Genomic DNA, 27132 nt, shown 5'->3' on the forward strand with positions numbered 1-27132 from the left:
TCGCCTTTCAAATCGCCTGTCCAATCTCTGACTCCCATTAAAATGACCTGTCCAATCTCTGACTCCCATTAAATGACCTGTCCAATCTCTGACTCCCATTAAATGACCTGTCCAATCATCTACCTCCTAGTTAAATGACCTGTTGAGTTAATATCTGTATTCATATAATTAATTCCCATTTGAATTTAATTCCCACCTGCTGATTTAGCATCTGTCTGAATTCAGTGATCATATCCAAATATATATATATATATTTTTAAACATTTATTTGACTAGGCAAGTCCATTAAGAACAAATTCTTATTTAAAATTGACGGCCTCCACCGGCCAAACCCGGACGACGCTGGGCCAATTGTTCGCTACCCTATAGGACTCCCAATCACAGCTGAATGTGATACAGCCTGGATTCGAACCAGGGACTGTAGTGATGCCTCTTGCACTGAGATAGAGTGCCTTAGACCACTGCGCCACTCGGTAGCCCAACTCCCATCCAGTCCCATCCTCCACATCTACCAGACAGACCTGTATGTGAGAGTCCTTCTGCTCTAGTACACTCGCTGACCCGGCCAGACGTCTTTGGTGCTGGAAAGCGGCGAGCACACGGGCCTCTATTTCTGGAGCAGAATATGTTTTATTCAGCGAGGAGCCCTGGTATCGGGTGTCTCTCAAGCCTCTCTCTTTAGATTTCTTATCTCTGATCCTGTGGAGCATATTCAGTCTGTTTATTTTGATGTCTCTTGTTCAGGATTTAAACTGATACATTCCAGTACTGTAGGCCCCGGAGGACCAATGACCTATGTGTTGTGTAAACGTTCATCTGATTAGCATCTCTCCGTCGACATGTTCTCATGTGATCTCTGAACCTCACCTCCACCCTGCTTGGCGTCAGTTCCAGGTTCTATACCATCTCTATGTGTGTATGTATGCATGTATGCATGTATGTATGTGATTTAAGTTTTCTTTTAACGTGACAGCCTTAGGTTTACTTTTTTTATACATTTGTTTAAAAAAATCAATCACATTTACATCAGTATTCAGACACTTTACTCAGTACTTTGTTGAAGCGCCTTTGGCAGCAATATACAGCTGGGTTTGATCTGTCTTCAATTTATAATCTTTGAAACCAACGTACAACAACAGTCCTTTTTTTAATAAGTCTGTATTGATCTCTTGTTATCCTAATTGTCTCTCAGAGGAGAACGGGCGTTGTGAAGTTACGATGCACGGTAACCATATGAAGAGTATTACAGTAAGGAGATAGCCAGCTACTCTTTAACTCTCAATCTGTTTTCCATTTGTCTTGATTCATTATTGATTATTCTCTAGTGGCTAAAGTCTAAAGAACACACACACACACACACACACACACCAAACACATGCGTAGGCACACACACACACACACACACACACACACACACACACACACACACACACACACACACACACACGTAGGTGTGTGTTTAAGCACGCTGCCCCTCTCTAAACAACTTGGGTGTAAGGAAGTGGCCTCTATTACATTTTGTGTAAGTCAAGTGTTTTATTGAGCCTTACAGCCTGTGGGTCATAGCCTGGGGGTCACAGCCTGGGGGTCACAGACCCTTACCCCTGTGTCAAGGCTGCCTGTAATTCATCAGCCCAACATGGCGTTGCTGTAGGCCTCATCACATTTCCTGTCCAGGCCCCTCCCACACAACATGTGGGGGATGGGGTGGCAGGTAGCCTAGTGGATAGAGGCAGGTAGCCTAGTGGTTGTAAGTCACCAGACGTCTTCCATCTTCTCCATCTACGGACCAAACACTGTTCTGAATCCCGAATAGCACCCTATTCCCTTTATAGTGCACTATGAAGAGAATAGGGTACCATTAGTGAATACCAAGGGGAGTGGGTTGGAGGAGCCAGGATGCAGAGAATGGAGAATAAAAAGGGAGCTTGCTAACTGCTGCTGGTCGAGGTTGAAACTGTTATGGTCCTATTACAACTTAAAGCTACTAACAAAGGACGTGGGCAGAGGTCTTCCTTTACACCTGTTTTACTTCCTGTAGTGGATAGAGACAGGTAGCCTAGTGGATAGAGACAGGTAGCCTAGTGGATAGAGGCAGGTAGCCTAGTGGTTAGAGACAGGTAGCCTAGTGGTTAGAGACAGGTAGCCTAGTGGATAGAGACAGGTAGCCTAGTGGATAGAGACAGGTAGCCTAGTGGATAGAGGCAGGTAGCCTAGTGGATAGAGGCAGGTAGCCTAGTGGATAGAGGCAGGTAGCCTAGTGGATAGAGGCAGGTAGCCTAGTGGATAGAGGCAGGTAGCCTAGTGGATAGAGGCAGGTAGCCTAGTGGATAGAGGCAGGTAGCCTAGTGGATAGAGGCAGGTAGCCTAGTGGATAGAGGCAGGTAGCCTAGTGGATAGAGGCAGGTAGCCTAGTGGATAGAGGCAGGTAGCCTAGTGGATAGAGAGTTGGTTACTGGATCAAATCCCCGAGCTGACGAGGTAAAAATCTGTTGTTCTGCCCCTGAACAAGGCAGTTAACCCACTGTTCTCCGGTAGGCCGTCATTGAAAATAAGAATTTGTTCTTAACTGACTTGCCTAGTTCAATGAAGGTTAAATTAACTGACTTGCCTAGTTAAATGAAGGTTGTGTTTCTTTGTTTCCAACTTTGTGCACAGGGGCATTGTCATGCTGAAACAGGAAAGGGTTTTCATCAAACTGTTGTCACAAAGTTGGAAACACAGAATCATCTAGAATGTCATTGTATGCTGTAGCGTTAAGATTTCCCTTCACTGGAACTAAGGGGCCTAGCCCGAACCATGAAAAACAGCCCCAGACTATTATTCCTCCTCCACCAAACTTTACAGTTGGCACTATGCATTCAGGCATGTAGCGTTCTTCTGGCAAACCCAGATTTGTCTGTCGGACTGCCAGATGGTGAAACGTGATTCATCACTCCAGAGAACTCATTTCCACTGCTCCAGAGTTCAATGGAGGCGAGTTTTACACCACTCCAACCGACGCTTAGTGATCTCAGGCTTGTGTGCGGCTGCACGGCCATGGAAACCCCTTTCATGAAGCTCCTGACAAACAGTTCTCAGTCGTGAGTATTGCAAAGGGGACAGATGATTTTAATACGCTGCACAATTCAGCACTCGGTGGATCCGTTCTGGTAGCTTGCCGTGGCCTACCACTTCACGGTTGAGCCGTTGTTGCTCCTAGACGTTTCCACTTCACAGTAACAGCACTTAGTTTACAGCTCTATCAGGGCAGAAATTTCACAAACTGAATTGTTGAAAAGGTGGCATCCTATGACGGTGCAACTTTGAAAGTCACTGATGTTCTACTGCCAATGTTTGTCTATGGAGGTTGCATGGCGGTGTGCTCGATTTTATATCATATATATGTGTATATTTACATTTTAGTGTATCATATTGACTCCAGACTTCAGTGAGTGCGTGCGTGCGTGCGTATATATTTTAGTGTGTCATATTGACTTCAGTGTGTGTGTGTATTTTAGTGTATAATATTGACTTCAGTGTGTGTATATTTTAGTGTATAATATTGACTTCAGCGTGTGTGTGTGTATTTTAGTGTATCATATTGACTTCAGTGTGTGTATATTTTAGTGTATCATATTGACTTCAGCGTGTGTGTGTGTGTGTATTTTAGTGTATCATATTGACTCCAGACTTCGCTGTGCTCCACTAGCCAGCTGGATTTATCAACTGTTGTGTTGTTTAAGGGTCTTATGGGGTTATGGTGAGGTGTTGGTTATGGTGAGGTGTTGGTTATGGTGTGGTGTTGGTTATGGTGAGGTGTTGGTTATGGTGAGGTGTTGGTTATGGTGAGGTGTTGGTTATGGGGTTTTGGTGAGGTTTTGGTGAGGTGTTGGTTTTGGTGAGGTGTTGGTTATGGGGTTTTGGTGAGGTTTTGGTGAGGTGTTGGTTATGGTGAGGTGTTGGTTATGGTGAGGTGTTGGTTATGATGGGGTTTTGGTGAGGTGTTGGTTATGGGGTTTTGCTGAGGTGTTGGTTATGGTGAGGTGTTGGTTATGGGGTTTTGGTGGGGTTTTGGTGAGGTGTTGGTTATGGTGAGGTGTTGGTTATGGGGTTTTGGTGAGGTATTGGTTATGGGGTTTTGGTGAGGTGTTGGTTATGGTGAGGTGTTGGTTATGGGGTTTTGGTGAGGTGTTGGTTATGGGGTTTTGGTGAGGTGTTGGTTATGGGGTTTTGGTGAGGTGTTGGTTATGGGGTTTTGGTGAGGTGTTGGTTATGGGGTTTTGGTGAGGTGTTGGTTCCACTTGTCTTTAGAAGACCCTCAAAATAATCAACTTTAACCCTTCAGAGGGATTAACTGTCAACTGTATTATCTGTTAATAATAGAGTATGGTAATGTGATTTTATAATGGAAAGTATGGTAATGTATTTTTATAATGGAAAGTGCTCAGTGGGGAGATGTGTGTTCCTCTCCCCTGGAGCTGAGCGGAGCCCACCTATTCCTCGTTGTGGTTGTTACCCCAGTGTGAAGTCCCATTTGACTTCTGTGGTGAGAATGTGTTTTCTTCCATATGTTTCAAGTGGAGCCGAACGGGAGAGAACTGGGAATAAATGTGAAATAGTTAATAACGCCACGGTATCTGCGTTCACACCGAGATGCCTAGCCGATGACTCGAACGGAAAGCATTCCGAGACTGATCGAGAGAGGTGTGGGAAATGGGGAGGCGAGGGAGAGGAGGGTTGGAAGAGCGGAGGACCAGGGGAGGGGAGACTAAACCGTGTCCGACCGCAAACAGAGATGAAAGCTAACTAGTTCGTCAGTCGAGGTAGCAGGCCTGGGGTTGTGAGAGAACTCCTGTTGCCCTAGCTCCTGCTCCAAGGTAAACTGTACTGCGATCGGGAGGATAGGCCTGGGGGGGGTTGGTGGTGAGGGAGGTTTGGAGGGAGGTTTGGTGGTGAGGGAGGTATGGTGGTGAGGGAGGTTTGGTGGAGGCGGGGGGGGTTTGGTGGTGAGGGAGGTTTGGAGGGAGGTTTGGTGTTGAGGGAGGTGAGGGAGGTTCGGAGGGAGGTATGGTGGTGAGGGAGGTATGGTGGTGAGGGAGGTATGGTGGTGAGGGAGGTATGGTGGTGAGGGAGGTTTGGTGGAGGCAGATATCTAGCAGGCTGTCAGAATGTTCTCATGCTCTCAGTTCATTTAGTTCGTCTAGGGCCCATCCTTCTTCCTGAAGATTGAAGATCTACAACACACAGGGGGGTAGTGATTGGTTCCTGGACTAACCCTCTGCCTCCACAAAAATGTGTGTGTGTGTGTGTGTGATAGCGCCTGTGTGTGTTTGTGTCCCATGTGGCTCCGTTGGTAGGACATGACGTGTGTTGGTAGGACATGACGTGTGTTGGTAGGGCATGACGTGTGTTGGTAGGGCATGACGTGTGTTGGTAGGGCATGACGTGTGTTGGTAGGGCATGACGTGTGTTGGTAGGGCATGACGTGTGTTGGTAGGGCATGACGTGTGTTGGTAGGGCATGACGTGTGTTGGTAGGGCATGATGTGTGTTGGTAGGGCATGATGTGTGTTGGTAGGGCATGACGTGTGTTGCCACGGGGGACCAGAATGAAAATGTATACATGTATACAAGTGGCTCTGGATAAGAGTGTGTGTGTACGTGCGCATCACATCTGATGAGTAGTATAGTGTTTCCCCATCAGATCAAAGACCGCTGCATGGCTTATTCTCCCTCTGTACCCCTCCCTCCCTCCCTCTGCTCCCCTCCCTTCCTCTGCCTCCCTCCCTCCCTCCCTCTTCCCTCATCCCTCTCCCTCTCCCTCTCCCCCTCCCCCTCCCTCCCTCTCCCTCTGCTCCCCTCCCTCCCTCTCCCTCTGCTCCCCTCTCTCCCTCTCCCTCTGCTCCCCTCCCTCCCTCTCCCTCTGTTCCCCTCCCTCCCTCTCCTTCTGCTCCCCTCCCTTCCTCCCTCTCCCTCTGCTCCTCTCCCTCTACCCCTCCCTCCCTCTCCCTCTGCTCCCCCTCCCTCCCTCTCCCTCTCCCTCTCTCCCTCTCCCTCTCCCTCTCCCTCTCCCTCTCCCTCTCCCTCTACCCCTCCCTCCCCCTCCCTCCCTCTCCCTCTGCTCCTCTCCCTCTGCTCCCCTCCCTCCCCTCTCCCTCTCTCCCTCCCCCCCCCCCCTCCCTCTCCCTCTACTCCCCCCCTCCCTCCCCCCCCTACCTCTGCTCCTCTCCCCTACCTCTACCTCTACTCCCCCTCCCTCTCCCTCCCCCTCCCTCTACCTCTGCTCCCTCCCTCTCCCTCTCCCTCTACTCCCCCTCCCTCTCCCTCTACTCTCCCCCCTCCCTCTACCTCTGCTCCTCTCCCTCTACTCCCCCCCCCCCCCACTCCCTCTCCCTCTACTCCCCCCCTCCCTCTACCTCTGCTCCTCTCCCTCTACTCCCCCACTCCCACTCCCCTCCCCTCCCTCCCCTACTCCCCCCCGACTCCCCCTCCCTCTCCCTCTACTCCCTCTCCCTCTACTCCCCTCCCTCTACTCCCCCTCTGCTCCCCTCCCTCCCTCTCCCTCTACTCCCCCTCCCCTCCTCTGCTCCCCCCTCCCTCCCTCCCTCCCTCTCCCTCTGCTCCCCTCCCTCCCTCCCTCCCTCTCTCTCTGCTCCCCTCCCTCCCTCTCCCTCTGCTCCCCTCCCTCCCTCCCCTCCCTCTCTCCCCTCCCTCCCTCCCTCTACCTCTACTCCCCCTCTCCCTCTCCCTCTACTCCCCCCACTCCCCTCTACTCCCCCCCCCCCTCTCCCTCTACCTCTGCTCCCCTCCCTCCCTCCCTCCCTCTCTCTCTGCTCCCCTCCCTCCCTCTCCCTCTGCTCCCCCTCCCTCCCTCTCCCTCTACTCCCCTCCCTCTCCCTCTCCCTCTCCTCTCTCCTCTCCCTCCCTCCCTCTCCCCCCACTCCCTCTCCCTCTACTCTCCCTCTCCCTCTACTCCCCCCTCCCTCCCTCTCCCTCCTCCCCCCCCCCCACTCCCTCCCTCCCTCTGCTCCCCCCTCTCCCTCTACTCCCCCCCACTCCCTCTCCCTCTACTCCCCCCCCCCCTCCCCTCCCTCTCCCTCTCTACTCCCCCACTCCCTCTCCCTCTACTCCCCCTCTCCCTCTACTCCCCCCCTCTCCCTCTCCCCCCACTCCCCCTCCTCTACCTCTCTCCCTCTCCTCTCCCTCCCACTCCCTCTCCCTCTACTCCCCCACTCCCTCTCCCTCTACTCCCCCTCCCTCTACCTCTACTCCTCTCCCTCTACTCCCCCACTCCCTCTCCCTCTACTCCCCCCCCCTCTCCCCTCTCCCTCTACTCCCCCCTCTCCCTCTCCCCTCTACTCCCCCCCACTCCCTCTACTCCCCCTCTCCCTCTACCTCTGCTCCTCTCCCTCTACTCCCCCTCTCCCTCTACTCCCCCCCCCTCCCTCTCCCTCTACTCCCCCCACTCCCTCTCCCTCTACTCCCTCCCTCTCCCTCTCTCCCCCCACTCCCCCCTCTCCCTCTACTCCTCCCCCCACTCCCTCTCCCTCTACTCCCCCCACTCCCTCTCCCTCCTCCCCCCACTCCCTCTCCCTCCTCCCCCTCTCCCTCTACTCCCCCCCCCCACTCCCTCTCCCTCCCTCCCCCCACTCCCTCTCCCTCTACTCCCCCCTCCCTCCTCCCTCTCCCTCTGCTCCTCTCCCTCTACTCCCCCCACTCCCTCTCCCTCTACTCTCCCTCTCCCTCTGCTCTTCCTTCCCTCCTCTCCTCCTTTCCTCCTCTCCTCCTTTCCTGATCTCTGTTACAGTACTTTGCGTGCATTAGATTAGGAGGAAGACGAGCTTAACCCCCTAGATCTGTTAGCACACCCCTCTCCTGTGTAACCCATTGTCTACTTGTCTGAGCTGTCGGTTAGTGGCTGTTTTTGAAGAGAATGAAGCACTGTGTCTGTGATGTGTATCCTGGGTTCCATTCAGAATCATTCTGAAACGGCTCGACTCTCGTGGCTGTTCTTGTATCGACGACGTGGGCAGTTCTCTGGAACGTGTTGTCGTGGTAACGGGACTTAACTGCGGAGAGATGTCGTCCCTCCATCTGTAGCGTCGCCTTGACGACGCCAGGGTTTTTCTTAAGTGATGTGTCCTCCTCTTCCAAGGCTACAGACGGGCGGGCTCTGGTCACAGACGGGCGGGCACGACGCAGCGCAGAGTACCTGGATACAGCCCTTAGCTGTGGTACATTGGCTATATACCACAAACCCCCGAGGGGCCGTATTTCTATTAGAAACTGGTTACCAACGTAATTAGAGCAGTTAAAATAATTACTTTGAAATACCCGTGATATACGTTCTGATATATCACGGCTGTAAGCCAATCAGCATTAGGGGCTCGAACCCTAAGGCACTAAATGTTTAACTAGGCAAGTCAGTTAAGAACAAATTCTTATTTTCAAATGATGGCCTAGGAACAGTGGGTTAACTGCCTTGTTCAGGGGCAGAACGACAGATTTGTACCTTGTCAGCTCGGGGGTTTGAACTTGCAACCTTCCGGTTACTAGTCTAACGCTCTAACCACTAGGCTACCCTGCAGCAAATGCCTCTCCTGTGAAGTAGTGATATGCAACATACGCTTCCTGAAACGGGTCACAAATGTAGAATAAGTCACGGGGTATGAATACTTTCTGTAAACAGACCATAAATGTATCATTTTCTATTTTCTTGGAAAGCTGTGATTGCTATTATATGATAAAATATCAGTATTTAGGGGCGGCAGGGTAGCCTAGTGGTTAGAGCATTGAACCGAAAGGTTGCAAGTTCAAATCCCCGAGCTGACAAGCTACACATCTGTCGTTCTGTCCCTGAACAAGGCAGTTAACCCACTGTTCCTAGGCCATCATTTGAAAATAAGAATTTGTTCTAAACTGACTTGCCTAGTTAAATGCAACAATTTTTTTACCTTTATTTAAAACTTGTTCAAGTCCTATAATCAACCGTGTTTGGCTGTGGATTGACTGTATTGTTTGAATGGAATTTTGGCATATTAGCAGTTCATTTTAAATATATATGGAATCATTCCTCTAAAACTGTCTTGGCTAGCTAACAAACATACAGTTTACCTTAGCTAAATACATTTAAACTCAGTTTTTCACAATTCCTGACATTTAATCCTAGTAATTTTTTTTTAGGTCAGTTAGGATCACCACTATATTTTAAGAATGTGAAATGTCAGAATAATAGTAGAGTGATTTATTTCAGCTTTTATTTCTTTCATCACATTCCCAGTGGGTCAGAAGTTTACATACAATCATTTAGTATTTGGTAGCATTGCCTTGAAATTGTATAACTTGGGTCAAATGTTTCGAGTAGCCTTCCACAAGCTTCCCACAATAAGTTGGGTGAATTTTGGCCCATTCCTCCTGACAGAACTGGTGTAACTGAGTCAGGTTTGTAGGCCTCCTTGCTTGCACACGCTTTTCTTCAGTTCTGCCCACACATTTTCTATAGGACTGAGGTCAGGGCTTTGTGATGGCCACGCCAATACCTTGACTTTATTGTCCTTAAGCCATTTTGCCACAACTTTGGAGGTATGCTTGGAGTCATTGTCCATTTGGAAGACCCATTTGCGACCAAGCTTTAACTTCCTGACTGATGTCTTGAGATGTTGCTTCAAAATATCCACATAATTTTCCTACCTCATGATGCTATCTATTTTGTGAAGTGCACCAGTCCCTCTTGCAGCAAAGCACCCCCACAACATGATGCTGCCACCCCCGTGCTTCACGGTTGGGAGGGTGTTCTTCGGCTTGCAAGCGTCCCCCTTTTTCCTCCAAACATAACGATGGTCATTATGGCCAAACAGTTCTATTTTTGTTTCATCAGACATTTCTCCAAAAAGTACGATCTTTGTCCCCATGTGCAGTTGCAAACTGTAGTCTGGCTTTTTTTATGGCGGTTTTGGAGCAGTGGCTTTTTCATGGTTGAGCGACCTTTCAGGTTATGTCGATATAGACCTCGTTTTACTGTGGATATAGATACTTTTGTACCTGTTTCCTCCAGCATCTTCACAATGTGCTTTGCTGTTGTTCTGGGATTGATTTGCACTTTTCACACCAAAGTACGTTCATCTCTAAGAGACAGAACTCGTCTCCTTCCTGAGCGGTATGAAGGCTGCGTGGTCCCATGGTGTTTATACTTGCGTACTATTATTTGTACAGATGAACTTGGTACCTTCAGGTGTTTGGAAATTGCTCCCAAGGACTTGTGGAGGTCTACAAATGTTTTTCTGAGGTCTTGGCTGATTTCTTTTGATTTTCCCATGATGTCAAGCAAAGAGGCACTGAGTTTGAAGGTAGGCCTTCATCCACAGGTACACCTCCAATTGACTTAGGCTAATTGACAGCATTTATCAGAAAGCCATGACATCATTTTCTGGAATTTTCCAAGCTGTTTATAGGCACAGGCAACATAGTGTATGTAAACTTCTGACCCCCTGGAATTGTGATACAGTGAATTATAAGTGAAATAATCTGTCTGTAAACAATTGTTGGAAAAATTACTTGTATCACACACAAAGTAGATGTCTTAACCGACTTGCCAAAACTATAGTTTGTTAACAAGAAATTTCGAGTTTTAATGACTCCAACCTAAGTGTATCTAAACTTCAGACTTCAACTATATATATATATATATATATATATATAGAGAGAGAGAGAGAGAGAGAGGGCGTGCATGTAAACTTCCTACTTCAACTGTACATATTCATTATTTTACACAATATCTTATCACAGCACTGACAAACCATAGTTGACCAATTTCCCTGACCAAAATGGCCGACCTTTATCCAACCATAAGGTTCTTAACCATTCTAGCATTCTAATTCCTAATTCTATGCTTGGTACATATAGAGAGACACTGTTAGCTCCCCAGACAGACTCCCTGGCTACAGTCAGTCTACAACAGGGGCTTCTCTCACTCTCTTTTCCCTCTCTTGTGTGTAGATGGGTGTAGATGGGTGTAGATGGGTGAGGGAGAAAAATAGTTTTCATCCATTTTGAATTCCGGTTGTAAACATAACAAAAACACTTCCTAAAATAAATCCATATTAGATACAGGTGGCGTTTTTAATACCCCACGTCAGTTGTTTATCTCGATATCAACCCCAACAAGAAAGCAAATGTGTTGCTTTGAAGATTCCTGAACAAAATGAAATGCCTACCTTGGTGATTACCATGCAAGCCTTCCAGCTTCCTGTGTTTCACATTCTTAAACTGTCAATAGAATCATTTTGTTATTTTTAAAAATCTTTAACAACCCTCATTTAGTCTTGTGAGTAATGATCTGTCTGGCTACTCCAATATTTCCATTACTTTGTGTGACAACAGCTGTGATATGGTCATTATTACAGCTCTATAGAGGACAAAATGGCACCCTATTCTCTGCATAGTGCACTGCTTTGGACAAGCCTCTGATCAAAAGTTATGCACTATATGAGGAATAGTGTTCCATATCAGGCAAACCCTTAGTCACACCGGAACAGTAAAATATAGGAGTGTTTGGTTGGTTGTTCCAGAAGAAGGCTAGGCTGTAAAATTAAACAGACTGGTTATTGGACAGTAAGAAGGCTGTAAACAGACTGGCTATTGGACAGTAGAAGGCTGTAAACAGACTGGCTATTGGACAGTAGAAGGCTGTAAACAGACTGGCTATTGGACAGTAAGAAGGCTGTAAACAGACTGGCTATTGGACAGTAGAAGGCTGTAAACAGACTGGCTATTGGACAGTAGAAGGCTGTAAACAGACTGGCTATTGGACAGTAGAAGGCTGTAAACAGACTGGCTATTGGACAGTAAGAAGGCTGTAAACAGACTGGCTATTGGACAGTAGAAGGCTGTAAACAGACTGGCTATTGGACAGTAGAAGGCTGTAAACAGACTGGCTATTGGACAGTAAGAAGGCTGTAAACAGACTGGCTATTGGACAGTAGAAGGCTGTAAACAGACTGGCTATTGGACAGTAAGAAGGCTGTAAACAGACTGGCTATGGGACAGTAAGAAGGCTGTAAACAGACTGGCTATGGGACAGTAAGAAGGCTGTAAACAGACTGGCTATGGGGCAGTAGAAGGCTGTAAACAGACTGGCTATTGGACAGTAAGAAGGCTGTAAACAGACTGGCTATTGGACAGTAAGAAGGCTGTAAACAGACTGGCTATTGGACAGTAAGAAGGCTGTAAACAGACTGGCTATTGGACAGTAAGAAGGCTGTAAACAGACTGGCTATTGGACAGTAAGAAGGCTGTAAACAGACTGGCTATTGGACAGTAAGAAGGCTGTAAACAGACTGGCTATTGGACAGTAAGAAGGCTGTAAAATTAAACAGACTGGCTATTGGACAGTAAGAAGGCTGTAAACAGACTGGCTATTGGACAGTAAGAAGGCTGTAAACAGACTGGCTATTGGACAGTAGAAGGCTGTAAACAGACTGGCTATGGGACAGTAAGAAGGCTGTAAACAGACTGGCTATGGGGCAGTAGAATGCTAAACAGACTGGCTATGGGGCAGTAGAAGGCTGTAAACAGACTGGCTATGGGACAGTAGAAGGCTAAACAGACTGGCTATTGGACAGTAAGAAGGCTGTAAACAGACTGGCTATGGGGCAGTAGAAGGCTAAACAGACTGGCTATGGGGCAGTAGAAGGCTGTAAACAGACTGGCTATTGGACAGTAAGAAGGCTGTAAACAGACTGGCTATTGGACAGTAAGAAGGCTGTAAACAGACTGGCTATGGGACAGTAGAAGGCTGTAAACAGACTGGCTATTGGACAGTAGAAGGCTGTAAACAGACTGGCTATTGGACAGTAGAAGGCTGTAAACAGACTGGCTATTGGACAGTAAGAAGGCTGTAAACAGACTGGCTATTGGACAGTAAGAAGGCTGTAAACAGACTGGCTATTGGACAGTAAGAAGGCTGTAAACAGACTGGCTATTGGACAGTAAGAAGGCTGTAAACAGACTGGCTATTGGACAGTAAGAAGGCTGTAAACAGACAGACAAGAAGGCTGTAAACAGACTGGCTATTGGACAGTAGAAGGCTGTAAACAGACTGGCTATTGGACAGTAGAAGGCTGTAAACAGACTGGCTATTGGACAGTAGAAGGCTGTAAACAGACTGGCTATTGGACAGTAGAAGGCTGTAAACAGACTGGCTATTGGACAGTAAGAAGGCTGTAAACAGACTGGCTATTGGACAGTAAGAAGGCTGTAAACAGACTGGCTATTGGACAGTAGAAGGCTGTAAACAGACTGGCTATTGGACAGTAGAAGGCTGTAAACAGACTGGCTATTGGACAGTAGAAGGCTGTAAACAGACTGGCTATTGGACAGTAGAAGGCTGTAAACAGACTGGCTATTGGACAGTAGAAGGCTGTAAACAGACTGGCTATTGGACAGTAAGAAGGCTGTAAACAGACTGGCTATTGGACAGTAGAAGGCTGTAAACAGACTGGCTATTGGACAGTAAGAAGGCTGTAAACAGACTGGCTATTGGACAGTAAGAAGGCTGTAAACAGACTGGCTATTGGACAGTAGAAGGCTGTAAACAGACTGGCTATTGGACAGTAGAAGGCTGTAAACAGACTGGCTATGGGGCAGTAGAAGGCTGTAAACAGACTGGCTATGGGGCAGTAGAAGGCTAAACAGACTGGCTATGGGGCAGTAGAAGGCTGTAAACAGACTGGCTATGGGGCAGTAGAAGGCTGTAAACAGACTGGCTATGGGGCAGTAGAAGGCTGTAAACAGACTGTCTATGGGGCAGTAGAAGGTTGTAAACAGACTGGCTATGGGACAGTAGAAGGTTGTAAACTGAAACAGACTGGCTATGGGGCAGTAGAAGGCTGTAAACTGAAACAGACTGGCTATGGGGCAGTAGAAGGCTGTAAACAGACTGGCTATGGGACAGTAGAAGGTTGTAAACTGAAACAGACTGGCTATGGGGCAGTAGAAGGCTGTAAACAGACTGGCTATGGGGCAGTAGAAGGCTAAACAGACTGGCTATGGGGCAGTAGAAGGCTGTAAACAGACTGGCTATGGGGCAGTAGAAGGCTGTAAACAGACTGTCTATGGGGCAGTAGAAGGTTGTAAACAGACTGGCTATGGGACAGTAGAAGGTTGTAAACTGAAACAGACTGGCTATGGGGCAGTAGAAGGCTGTAAACTGAAACAGACTGGCTATGGGGCAGTAGAAGGCTGTAAACAGACTGGCTATGGGACAGTAGAAGGTTGTAAACTGAAACAGACTGGCTATGGGGCAGTAGAAGGCTGTAAACAGACTGGCTATGGGGCAGTAGAAGGCTGTAAACAGACTGGCTATGGGGCAGTAGAAGGCTGTAAACAGACTGGCTATGGGGCAGTAGAAGGCTGTAAACAGACTGGCTATGGGGCAGTAGAAGGCTGTAAACAGACTGGCTATGGGGACAGTAGAAGGTTGTAAACTGAAACAGACTGGCTATGGGGCAGTAGAAGGCTGTAAACAGACTGGCTATGGGGCAGTAGAAGGCTGTAAACAGACTGGCTATGGGGCAGTAGAAGGCTGTAAACAGACTGGCTATGGGGCAGTAGAAGGCTGTAAACAGACTGGCTATGGGGCAGTAGAAGGCTGTAAACAGACTGGCTATGGGCAGTAGAAGGCTGTAAACAGACTGGCTATGGGGTAGTAGAAGGCTGTAAACAGACTGGCTATGGGGCAGTAGAAGGCTGTAAACAGACTGGCTATGGGGCAGTAGAAGGCTGTAAACAGACTGGCTATGGGACAGTAGAAGGTTGTAAACTGAAACAGACTGGCTATGGGGCAGTAGAAGGCTGTAAACTGAAACAGACTAGCTATGGGACAGTAGAAGGTTGTAAACTGAAACAGACTGGCTATGGGACAGTAGAAGGTTGTAAACTGAAACAGACTGGCTATGGGGCAGTAGAAGGCTGTAAACAGACTGGCTATGGGGCAGTAGAAGGCTGTAAACAGACTGGCTATGGGGCAGTAGAAGGCTGTAAACAGACTGGCTATGGGGCAGTAGAAGGCTGTAAACAGACTGGCTATGGGACAGTAGAAGGTTGTAAACTGAAACAGACTGGCTATGGGGCAGTAGAAGGCTGTAAACAGACTGGCTATAGGGTAGTTTGGGAAAATGCCAGATGGGCTGGTTCTGTCTTCCTGTCTAAATGATAATATATTTAAATCATCACATTTTATTTGTCACATACACATGGTTAGCAGATGTTATTTGTCACATACACATGGTTAGCAGATGTTAGGCTGGTCACAGACATGGTTAGCAGATTTATTGGAAACATACAGATGGGCTGATGTTCTGTCTTCCTGTCTACATGGTTAGCAGAGGTTATTTCAAATCATGGTTCAGATTTTATTTGTCACATACACATGGTTAGCAGATGTTATTTGTCACATACACATGGTTAGCAGATGTTAATGCGAGTGTAGCGAAATGCTTGTGCTTCTAGTTCCGACAATGCAGTAATAACCAACAAGTAATCTAACTAACAATTCCAAAACTACTGTCTTACTGTCTCACAGTGTAAGGGGATAAAGAATATGTACATAAAGATATATGAATGAGTGATGGTACAGAGCAGCATAGGCAAGATGCAGTAGATGGTATCGAGTACAGTATATACATATGAGATGAGTATGTAAACAAAGTGGCATAGTTAAAGTGGCTGTGGTTTAGTTAATATTGTGGGAACTTTTACCAGTGTGGGGACTTTGAGGAAAGTGTTTGTGCCTGTGTGTTTGAAATGCCCAGGCCGAACTTCTGATCCCAGTCCGTCCCTAGCTGTAAATGAGGGACTCATGGATGAGCTCCAAAGCCACAATCAATATATTTTAAGTGGTTTTGCATTGTCTATGATCCATGGTGAGAAAAATAAATTGGGATCAATATGTTCTCAAGTCTCTCTGCTCGTTCCACAGCAACACTGAGAAGACCTGGATGATGAGGTTGAGAATGATTGGAGAGAAATTAGAAACCTGTGGACAGTTGTCAATACACGGTCAGTGGTTCCGGTGTAAACAGTTTAAAGCAGTGGGTGGCGATCCCATCTCCTCTGACCACAGAACCCCCGACGTCGTTTCCTGACTATTCAGGAATCACCAGCGTTCGTCAACACCCAGCAGGGGATCTGCTGAGCACGGTCAACGTTCGTTATGGTATCTTGTCAGAGCTGGTTTGCGTCAGGGTTTCATGTGTAAATAGTTGACTTCAGAGGTATATCTCAGCCCTTGATTACTAGCCTCGGGATATAATATCTCAGCCCTTGATTCCTGGCCTCGGGATATAATATCTCAGCCCTTGATTACTAGCCTCGGGGTAAATATCTCAGCCCTTGATTCCTGGCCTCAGGGTAAATATCTCAGCCCTTGATTCCTGGCCTCGGAGTGTAATATCTCAGCCCTTGATTTCTGGCCTCGGGGTAAATATCTCAGCCCTTGATTACTGGCCTCGGGGTGTAATATCTCAGCCCTTGATTCCTGGCCTCGGGGTAAATATCTCAGCCCTTGACTACTGGCCTCGGGGTAAATATCTCAGCCCTTGATTCCTGGCCTCGGGGTAAATATCTCAGCCCTTGATTCCTGGCCTCGGGGTATAATATCTCAGCCCTTGACTACTGGCCTCGGGGTAAATATCTCAGCCCTTGATTCCTGGCCTCGGGGTAAATATCTCAGCCCTTGATTCCTGGCCTCGGGGTGTAATATCTCAGCCCTTGATTCCTGGCCTCGGGGTAAATATCTCAGCCCTTGACTACTGGCCTCGGGGTAAATATCTCAGCCCTTGATTCCTGGCCTCGGGGTAAATATCTCAGCCCTTGATTCCTGGCCTCGGGTATAATATCTCAGCCCTTGACTACTGGCCTCGGGGTAAATATCTCAGCCCTTGATTCCTGGCCTCGGTGTAAATATCTCAGCCCTTGATTCCTGGCCTCGGGGTAAATATCTCAGCCCTTGATTCCTGGCCTCGGGGTAAATATCTCAGCCCTTGATTCCTGGCCTCGGGGTAAATATCTCAGCCCTTGATTCCTGGCCTCGGGGTGTAATATCTCTGCCCTTGATTCCTGGCCTCGGGGTAAATATCTCAGCCCTTGATTCCTGGCCTCGGTGTAAATATCTCAGCCCTTGATTCCTGGCCTCGGGGTAAATATCTCAGCCCTTGATTCCTGGCCTCGGGGTAAATATCTCAGCCCTTGATTCCTGGCCTCGGGGTAAATATCTCAGCCCTTGATTCCTGGCCTCGGGGTGTAATATCTCTGCCCTTGATTCCTGGCCTCGGGGTGTAATATCTCAGCCCTTGATTTCTGGCCTCAGGGTAAATATCTCAGCCCTTGACTACTGGCCTCGGGGTAAATATCTCAGCCCTTGATTCCTGGCCTCGGGGTAAATATCTCAGCCCTTGATTCCTGGCCTCGGGGTATAATATCTCAGCCCTTGACTACTGGCCTCGGGGTAAATATCTCAGCCCTTGATTCCTGGCCTCGGGGTAAATATCTCAGCCCTTGATTCCTGGCCTCGGGGTGTAATATCTCAGCCCTTGATTCCTGGCCTCGGGGTAAATATCTCAGCCCTTGACTACTGGCCTCGGGGTAAATATCTCAGCCCTTGATTCCTGGCCTCGGGGTAAATATCTCAGCCCTTGATTCCAGGCCTCGGGGTAAATATCTCAGCCCTTGACTACTGGCCTCGGGGTAAATATCTCAGCCCTTGATTCCTGGCCTCGGGGTAAATATCTCAGCCCTTGATTCCTGGCCTCGGGGTATAATATCTCAGCCCTTGACTACTGGCCTCGGGGTAAATATCTCAGCCCTTGACTACTGGCCTCGGGGTAAATATCTCAGCCCTTGATTCCTGGCCTCGGTGTAAATATCTCAGCCCTTGATTCCTGGCCTCAGGGTAAATATCTCAGCCCTTGATTCCTGGTCTCGGGGTAAATATCTCAGCCCTTGATTCCTGGCCTCGGGGTAAATATCTCAGCCCTTGATTCCTGGCCTCGGGGTGTAATATCTCTGCCCTTGATTCCTGGCCTCGGGGTAAATATCTCATTCCCTGATTCCTGTCCTCGGGGTAAATATCTCATTCCCTGATTCCTGGCCTCAGGGTATAATATCTCAGCCCTTGACTACTGGCCTCGGGGTAAATATCTCAGCCCTTGATTCCTGGCCTCGGGGTAAATATCTCAGCCCTTGATTCCTGGCCTCGGGGTATAATATCTCAGCCCTTGACTACTGGCCTCGGGGTAAATATCTCAGCCCTTGATTCCTGGCCTCGGGGTAAATATCTCAGCCCTTGATTCCTGGCCTCGGTGTAAATATCTCAGCCCTTGATTCCTGGCCTCGGGGTAAATATCTCAGCCCTTGATTCCTGGCCTCGGGGTAAATATCTCAGCCCTTGATTCCTGGCCTCGGGGTAAATATCTCAGCCCTTGATTCCTGGCCTCGGGGTGTAATATCTCTGCCCTTGATTCCTGGCCTGTAAATATCTCATTCCCTGATTCCTGTCCTCGGGGTAAATATCTCATTCCCTGATTCCTGGCCTCGGGGTGTAATATCTCTGCCCTTGATTCCTGGCCTCGGGGTAAAGTCAACGGTTTGATTTTCTTCTTCACTCATCCCTTCTCAGGAATGACAACTAGAGTTTGATGAAATCGCCTGGACTGGAAGCTCCCCATGCAGACTGGGTAAACGGATGACTTTCTAAATATTCACACAGACGTGGAATAAGGATATTACATTCCACCAGCCGCACACTAGCTGGGGGTTGTAATGTATAAATCCTGGCAGTGGACTGTGACTGGTGGATCTGGGGCTGGATCTGGTCCAGGTTTTCCCGGCTGCCTCGCGTGCTACAGATCTTCTCTTCGGGAGGCGCAGTATTGTGGAAACTGAGCCAGAGGCTTGTCTAACTCCGTTTTTCCCCCCACCTCTGTTCTCTCGGGAAATCTACCAGGACAGAGAGGGAAGTCTGTCCAGAATAAAAGCTCAAAACCGTATCCGACTATCCACAGTTGGAGGCTGACAAATAAACAAAGAACAAGTGACTGAAACATAACTGGATCACCGTCGCTCTCATTAATATTCCCCAGTCCAGTCTCCCAGTCCAGTCTCCCAGTCCAGTCTCCCAGTTCAGTCTCCCAGTCCAGTCTCCCAGTCCAGTCTCCCAGTCCAGTCTCCCAGTCCAGTCTCCCAGTCCAGTCTCCCAGTCCAGTCTCCCAGTCCAGTCTCCCAGTCCAGTCTCCCAGTCCATTCTCCCAGTCCAGTCTCCCAGTCCATTCTCCCAGTCCATTCTCCCAGTCCATTCTCCCAGTCCAGTCTCCCAGTCCAGTCTCCCCCAGTCCATTCTCCCAGTCCATTCTCCCAGTCCATTCTCCCAGTCCATTCTCCCAGTCCATTCTCCCAGTCCAGTCTCCCAGTCCAGTCTCCCAGTCCAGTCTCCCAGTCTAGTCTCCCAGTCCAGTCTCCCAGTCCAGTCTCCCAGTCCAGTCTCCCAGTCCAGTCTCCCAGTCCAGTCTCCCAGTCCAGTCTCCCAGTCCAGTCTCCCAGTCCAGTCTCCCAGTCCAGTCTCCCAGTCCAGTCTCCCAGTCAGTCTCCCAGTCCAGTCTCCCAGTCCAGTCTCCCAGTCCAGTCTCCCAGTCCAGTCTCCCAGTCTAGTCTCCCAGTCTAGTCTCCCAGTCCAGTCTCCCAGTCCAGTCTCCCAGTCTAGTCTCCCAGTCCAGTCTCCCAGTCCAGTCTCCCAGTCCAGTCTCCCAGTCCAGTCTCCCAGTCCAGTCTCCCAGTCTAGTCTCCCAGTCCAGTCTCCCAGTCCAGTCTCCCAGTCCAGTCTCCCAGTCCAGTCTCCCAGTCCAGTCTCCCAGTCCAGTCTCCCAGTCCAGTCTCCCAGTCCAGTCTCCCAGTCAGTCTCCCAGTCCAGTCTCCCAGTCCAGTCTCCCAGTCCAGTCTCCCAGTCCAGTCTCCCAGTCCAGTCTCCCAGTCCAGTCTCCCAGTCCAGTCTCCCAGTCCAGTCTCCCAGTCCAGTCTCTCCCAGTCCATTCTCCCAGTCCAGTCTCCCAGTCCAGTCTCCCAGTCCAGTCTCCCAGTCCAGTCTCCCAGTCCAGTCTCCCAGTCCAGTCTCCCAGTCCAGTCTCCCAGTCCAGTCTCCCAGTCCAGTCTCCCAGTCCAGTCTCCCAGTCCAGTCTCCCAGTCCAGTCTCCCAGTCCAGTCTCCCAGTCCAGTCTCCCAGTCCAGTCTCCCAGTCCAGTCTCCCAGTCCAGTCTCCCAGTCCAGTCTCCCAGTCCAGTCTCCCAGTCCAGTCTCCCAGTCCAGTCTCCCAGTCCAGTCTCCCAGTCCAGTCTCCCAGTCCAGTCTCCCAGTCCAGTCTCCCAGTCCAGTCTCCCAGTCTAGTCTCCCAGTCCAGTCACCCTGTCCAGAAGAGGAAAGGGAGGGAGAAGAGGGAAGGGGGAGAGGAGAGGGGGAAGAGAGAATGGAGGGAGGAGAGGGAAGGGAGGAGTGGGAGAAGAGGGGAGGAGGAGGAGGAGGAGGGAGGGGGGGGGGGAGGGAGGGAGGGGGAGGAGAGGGAGGGGAGGAGAGGGAAGGAAGGAAGGGAGGAGAGGGAAGGAAGGAAGGGAGGAGAGGGAGAGGGAGAGAGAAGGGAGGGGGAGAAGAGGGGAGGGAGGGAGGGAGGGGAGGGGAGGAGAGAGAAGGGAGAAGAGGGAGGGAAGGGAGGAGAGGGAGAAGGGAGGGAGGAGAGGGACGGAGAGGGAGAAGAGGAGAGGGAAGGGAGGGAGGGAGGAGAGACTCCCTCTACATGCTCCAGTGTGGCACAGCCTTACCCAGGAAACAGTTCCATGATACATCCCAAATGACACCCTACATAGTGCACTACTTTGACCAGGGCCCATAAAGGAATAGGGTGCCATTTGGGCACTACCAGACCTCAGCTAGGGCAGTCAAGCAGCCACCCCCACAGGGAGCCTGAGGTCAGGGCAACACCAGGTGGCTCGTGGCCTGGTCAGGCAGGCGGGCGGTTGGTGCCAAGCCTGTGGTGCTTTGAGATGAGGAGCCTTGCGCTCCGACTGTGTCCCAAATGGCACCCTATTCCCGATAGCCCTCAAACTCAACTCTGGACCTCCAAGTCAGTTCCACTGCATTTTTGTCATTGTTCCCCTCTAATCAGGGACTGATTTAGACCTGGGACACCAGGTTCCCCTCTAATCAGGGACTGATTTACACCTGGGACACCAGGTTCCCCTCTAATCAGGGACTGATTTACACCTGGGACACCAGGTTCCCCTCTAATCAGGGACTGATTTAGACCTGGGACACCAGGTTCCCCTCTAACCAGGGACTGATTTAGACCTGGGACACCAGGTTTCCCTCTAACCAGGGACTGATTTAGACCTGGGATACCAAGTGGGTGAAATTAATTATCAGGTAGAACAGAAATTCCAGTAGGACCTCGTAGGGTAAGTATTGACTAACCCTGCCCTGTATAGTTCACTACTTTTGACCAGGACCTTTTGTCTAAAGTAGTGCACTATGTAGGGAATAGGGTGCCATTTGGGAAACATACATCCTGTGCTTTGAGAAGAGTCCTGTAGCTCTGTGACTGGCCCTGGAGTCTGGCTTCTCAGCCCTGTGACTGGCCCTGGAGTCTGGCCTCTCAGCCCTGTGACTGGCCCTGGAGTCTGGCCTCTCAGCCCTGTGACTGGCCCTGGAGTCTGGCCTCTCAGCCCTGTGACTGGCCCTGGAGTCTGGCCTCTCAGCCCTGTGACTGGCCCTGGAGTCTGGCCTCTCAGCCCTGTGACTGGCCCTGGAGTCTGGCCTCTCAGCCTGTGACTGGCCCTGGCCTCTCAAGTCTGGCCTCTCAGCTCTGTAGCTCTGTGACTGGCCCTGGAGTCTGGCCTCTCAGCCTGGCCCTGGAGTCTGGCCTCTCAGCCCTGTGACTGGCCCTGGAGTCTGGCCTCTCGGCCCTGGAGTCTGGCCTCTCAGCCCTGTGACTGGCCCTGGAGTCTGGCCTCTCAGCCCTGTAGCTCTGTGACTGGCCCTGGAGTCTGGCCTCTCAGCCCTGTGACTGGCCCTGGAGTCTGGCCTGTCAGCTCTGTAGCCCTGTGACTGGCCCTGGAGTCTGGCCTCTCAGCCCTGTGACTGGCCCTGGAGTCTGGCCTCTCAGCCCTGTGACTGGCCCGGAGTCTGGCCTCTCAGCCCTGTAGCTCTGTGACTGGCCCTGGAGTCTGGCCTCTCAGCTCTGTGACTGGCCCTGGAGTCTGGCCTGTCAGCTCTGTAGCCCTGTGACTGGCCCTGGAGTCTGGCCTCTCAGCCCTGTGACTGGCCCTGGAGTCTGGCCTCTCAGCCCTGTGACTGGCCCTGGAGTCTGGCCTCTCAGCTCAGCCCTGTGACTGGCCCTGGAGTCTGGCCTCTCAGCTCAGCCCTGTGACTGGCCCTGGAGTCTGGCCTCTCAGCTCAGCCCTGTGATTGGCCCTGGAGTCTGGCCTCTCAGCTCAGCCCTGTGACTGGCCCTGGAGTCTGGCCTCTCAGCTCAGCCCTGTGACTGGCCCTGGAGTCTGGCCTCTCAGCTCAGCCCTGTGACTGGCCCTGGAGTCTGGCCTCTCAGCTCAGCCCTGTGACTGGCCCTGGAGTCTGGCCTCTCAGCTCAGCCCTGTGACTGGCCCTGGAGTCTGGCCTCTCCTTCAGAGCTCCCTGGCAGCGGGGGTGCATTAAATACAGTAACACTCCAGCACATATGGAAAAGCAGACTGTGTGTGTGTGTGTGTGTGTGTGTGTGTGTGTGTGTGTGTGTGCACGCACGCACGCCAGGAGCATGATGACAGATAAGTGGAGCTCTGCTAGTGTCTCTGTTCACGGGGGATAGAGTTATGATTTATCGTCCTAATCTCCTTATGGCACATATCTACTGAAGGCCACACACACACGCACAGGAGTATGTCAGTCTCGAGCTGGACCAACCTAACATGAATCAATGGAGACACTGACAAAAACTGATCCCAAATCAGCCAAATGCATTAGGGTTACCATCTGGTCCTATAAAAGGGGGTGATAGGGTCCTGGGAGAGGGAATAGGACAGTTCTGAGCACTTGACCTAGGATGCATCCAAAATGGCACCCTATTCCCTATAAAGTGCTCTACTTTAGACCCTATTCCCTATATAGTGCTCTACTTTATTAAAATCAAATCCAAATCAATGTATTTATAAAGCCCTTCGTACATCAGCTGATATCTCAAAGTGCTGTACAGAAACCCAGCCTAAAACCCCAAACAGCAAGCAATGCAGGTGTAGAAGCACGGTGGCTAGGAAAAACTCCCTAGAAAGGCCAGAACCTAGGAAGAAACCTAGAGAGGAACCAGGCTATGAGGGGTGGCCAGTCCTCTTCTGGCTGTGCCGGGTGGAGATTATAACAGAACATGACCAAGATGTTCAAATGTTCATAGATGACCAGCAGGGTCAAATAATAATAATCACAGTGGATGTCGAGGGTGCAACAGGTCAGCACCTCAGGAGTAAATGTCAGTTGCCTTTTCATAACCGATCATTCAGAGGATCTCTACCGATCCTGCTGTCTCTAGAGAGTTGAAAACAGCAGGTCTGACACAGGTAGAACGTCTGGTGAACAAGTCAGGGTTCCATAGCCGCAGGCAGAACAGTTGAAACTGGAGCAGCACCACGGCCAGGTGGACTGAGGACAGCAAGAGTCATCATGCCAGGTAATCCTGAGGCATGGTCCTAGGGCTCAGGTCCTCCGAGAGAAAGAAAGAAAGAATTAGAGAGAGCATACTTCTATCCACACAGGACACCGGATAAGACAGGAGAAATACTCCAGATATAACAGACTGACCTTAGCCCCCCGACACATAAACTACTGCAGCATAAATACTGGAGGCTGAGACAGGAGGGGTCAGGAGACACTGTGGCCCCATCCAAGGCCAAACAGGGCCAAACCGGCAGGATATAACCCCACCCTACTTTGCCAAAGCACAGCCCCCACACCACTAGAGGGATATCTTCAACCACCAACTTACCATCCGGAGACAAGGCCGAGTATAGCCCACAAAGATCTCCGCAACGGCACAACCCAAGGGGGGGTGCCAACCCGGACAGGAAGATCACGTCAGTGACGCACCCCTCCTTGGGACGGCATGGAAGGGCACCAGTAAGCCAGTGACTCAGCCCCTGTAATAGGGTTAGAGGCAGAGAATCCTAGTGGAAAGAGGGGAACCGGCCAGGCATAGACAGCAAGGGCGGTTCGTTGCTCCAGAGCCTTTCCGTTCACCTTCACACTCCTGGGCCAGACTGCACTCAATCATATGACCCACTGAAGAGATGAGTCTTCAGTAAAGACTTAAAAGTTGAGACCGAGTTTGCGTCTCTCACATGGGTAGGCAGACTATTCCATAAAAATGGAGCTCTATAGGAGAAAGCCCTGCTTCTAGCTGTTTGCTTAGAAATTCTAGGGACAATAAGGAGGCCTGCGTCTTGTGACCGTAGCGTACGTGTAGGTATGTACGGCAGGACCAAATCAGAGAGATAGGTAGGAGCAAGCCCATGTAATGCTTTGTAGGTTAGCAGTAAAACCTTGAAATCAGCCCTTGCTTTGACAGGAAGCCAGTGTAGAGAGGCTAGCACTGGAGTAATATGATCACATTATTTGGTTCTAGTCAGGATTCTAGCAGCCGTGTTTAGCACGAACTGAAGTTTATTTAGTGCTTTATCCGGGTAGCTGGAAAGTAGAGCATTGCAGTAGTCTAACCTAGAAGTAACAAAAGCAGGATACATTTTTCTGCATCATTTTTGCACAGAAATTTTTGGATTTTTGCAATGTTACGTAGATGGAAAAAAGCTGTCCTTGAAACAGTCTTGATATGTTCGTCAAAAGAGAGATCAGGGTCCAGAGTAACACCGAGGTCCTTCACAGTTTTATTTGAGACGACTGTACAACCATCAAGATTAATTGTCAGATTCAACAGAAGATCTCTTTGTTTCTTGGGACCTAGAACAAGCATCTCTGTTTCATCCGAGTTTAAAAGTAGAAAGTTTGCAGCCATCCACTTCCTTATGTCTGAAACACAGGCTTCCAGCGAAGTTTAGTATACTTTAGACCCTATTCCCTATATAGTGCACTACTTTAGACCCTATTCCCTATATAGGGCACTACTTTAGACTCTATTCCCTATATAGTGCACTACTTTAGACGCTATTCCCTATATAGTGCACTACTTTAGACCCTATTCCCTATATAGTGCACTACTTTAGACCCTATTCTCTATATAGTGCACTACTTTAGACCCTATTCCCTATATAGTGCACTACTTTAGACCCTATTCCCTATATAGTGCACTACTTTAGACACTATTCCCTATATAGTGCACTACTTTAGACACTATTCCCTATATAGTGCACTACTTTAGACCCTATTCCCTATATAGTGCACTACTTTAGACCCTATTCCCTATATAGTGCACTACTTTAGACCCTATTCCCTATATAGTGCACTACTTTAGACACTTCCATATATAGTGCACTACTTTAGACACTTCCATATATAGTGCACTACTTTAGACGCTATTCTCTATATAGTGCACTACTTTAGACGCTATTCCCTATATAGTGCACTACTTTAGACCCTATTCCCCATATAGTGCACTACTTTAGACCCTATTCCCTATAAAGTGCACTACTTTAGACCCTATTCCCTATATAGTGCACTACTTTAGACCAGGGCCCACAGGGCTTGGGCATGGCACTAGGACTAGGGTGCCACTTTGGATGTAAGCCAGGAGAGAGAGAGACTGGTTCAACAGTGGGTTGGAGGAAGGCCCATAGAGAAATACGAACTGTAGTCACATGCTTCCTCGTTTGTTTTTTTTACCAGCAAGGGTAGAGGGGTGTTGCCAAAACTACCCCCCCCCCTGCAAAATGGTACCAAGGGGAGAAAATAAACATCTCTGTCTCTCACACTCACATGTTGAAAACCATTACAGATAAATTCAATTTTCTGTCTCTTAGACAACTACAGGCAAGAATGGACAATTTTAGTATGTACCCACCCACCTACATACAACCTTATGGACATGTGTACACACAGACACACACAGACAGACAGACACACACAGACAGACAGACACACACACACACACAGACACACACACAGACACACACACACACACACACACACACTGTAACATCTACCGTCAAGGAGGTATTACAGCAGCAGCCTTGTGATTAGGTAGGAATAGGTTTCCCAGTTTACATCGTTTTGTGGTGGTAGGACTATTTGGTAGATGTGTTTTTAGTGTTTGAATCGAACATTCAATATATTTTAAATATATTCAAATACGGGAGAAGCTGTGTAATCTGTAGAGAATGTGTACCTTAGCCTAAATGAAATATGAAGATGTGTGATGTTTGCTGGCACACTCTCTCCGTCTAGAGATGGAGGAACACAGGACAGATGGGAGAGCCAGTGTGTCAGCATGCCCAGCTTGGAGTAGAGGAGTCTGGGTAGCTTCAGCATGCTGTTTCCCCTGGCAGCGGATCCTAACTGGAGGGAGAACCAGGACGCTTAACATACTGCGTTTCCAGACCACAGAGCCCTCTGGCCCTGGTCTAAAGTAGTGCACTACGTAGGGAACAGAGCCCTATGGTCCTGGTCTAAAGTAGTGCACTACGTAGGGAACAGAGCCCTATGGTCCTGGTCTAAAGTAGTGCACTACGTAGAGAACAGAGCCCTATGGTCCTGGTCTAAAGTAGTGCACTACGTAGGAACAGAGCCCTATGGTCCTGGTCAAAAGTAGTGCACTATGTAGGGAACAAGGTGCCATGCTTTTCCCTGTCTCAGTGCTGCCCTCACCTGACCAGACAGCCATGCTGTTCCCTGTCTCAGTGCTGCCCTCACCTGACCAGACAGCCATGCTGTTCCCTGTCTCAGTGCTGCTCTCACCTGACCAGACAGCCATGCTGTTCCCTGTCTCAGTGCTGCCCTCACCTGACCAGACAGCCATGCTGTTCCCTGTCTCAGTGCTGCCCTCACCTGACCAGACAGCCATGCTGTTCCCTGTCTCAGTGCTGCTCTCACCTGACCAGACAGCCATGCTGTTCCCTGTCTCAGT

The 27132-nt window shown here is 49.5% G+C and overlaps 1 protein-coding gene across 2 annotated transcripts in view; it reads left to right on the forward strand.

Moving 5' to 3' along the window:
* LOC112238923 (protein-tyrosine sulfotransferase 1-like) overlaps window positions 1-27132 on the forward strand; it is a 78850-nt gene that overhangs the window by 43295 nt on the left and 8423 nt on the right. The gene's annotated exons all lie outside the window — the stretch shown is intronic.

The sequence above is a fragment of the Oncorhynchus tshawytscha genome, linkage group LG13 (genome assembly GCF_018296145.1).
Source record: "Oncorhynchus tshawytscha isolate Ot180627B linkage group LG13, Otsh_v2.0, whole genome shotgun sequence".
In the NCBI taxonomy this organism is placed as follows: domain Eukaryota; kingdom Metazoa; phylum Chordata; class Actinopteri; order Salmoniformes; family Salmonidae; genus Oncorhynchus; species Oncorhynchus tshawytscha.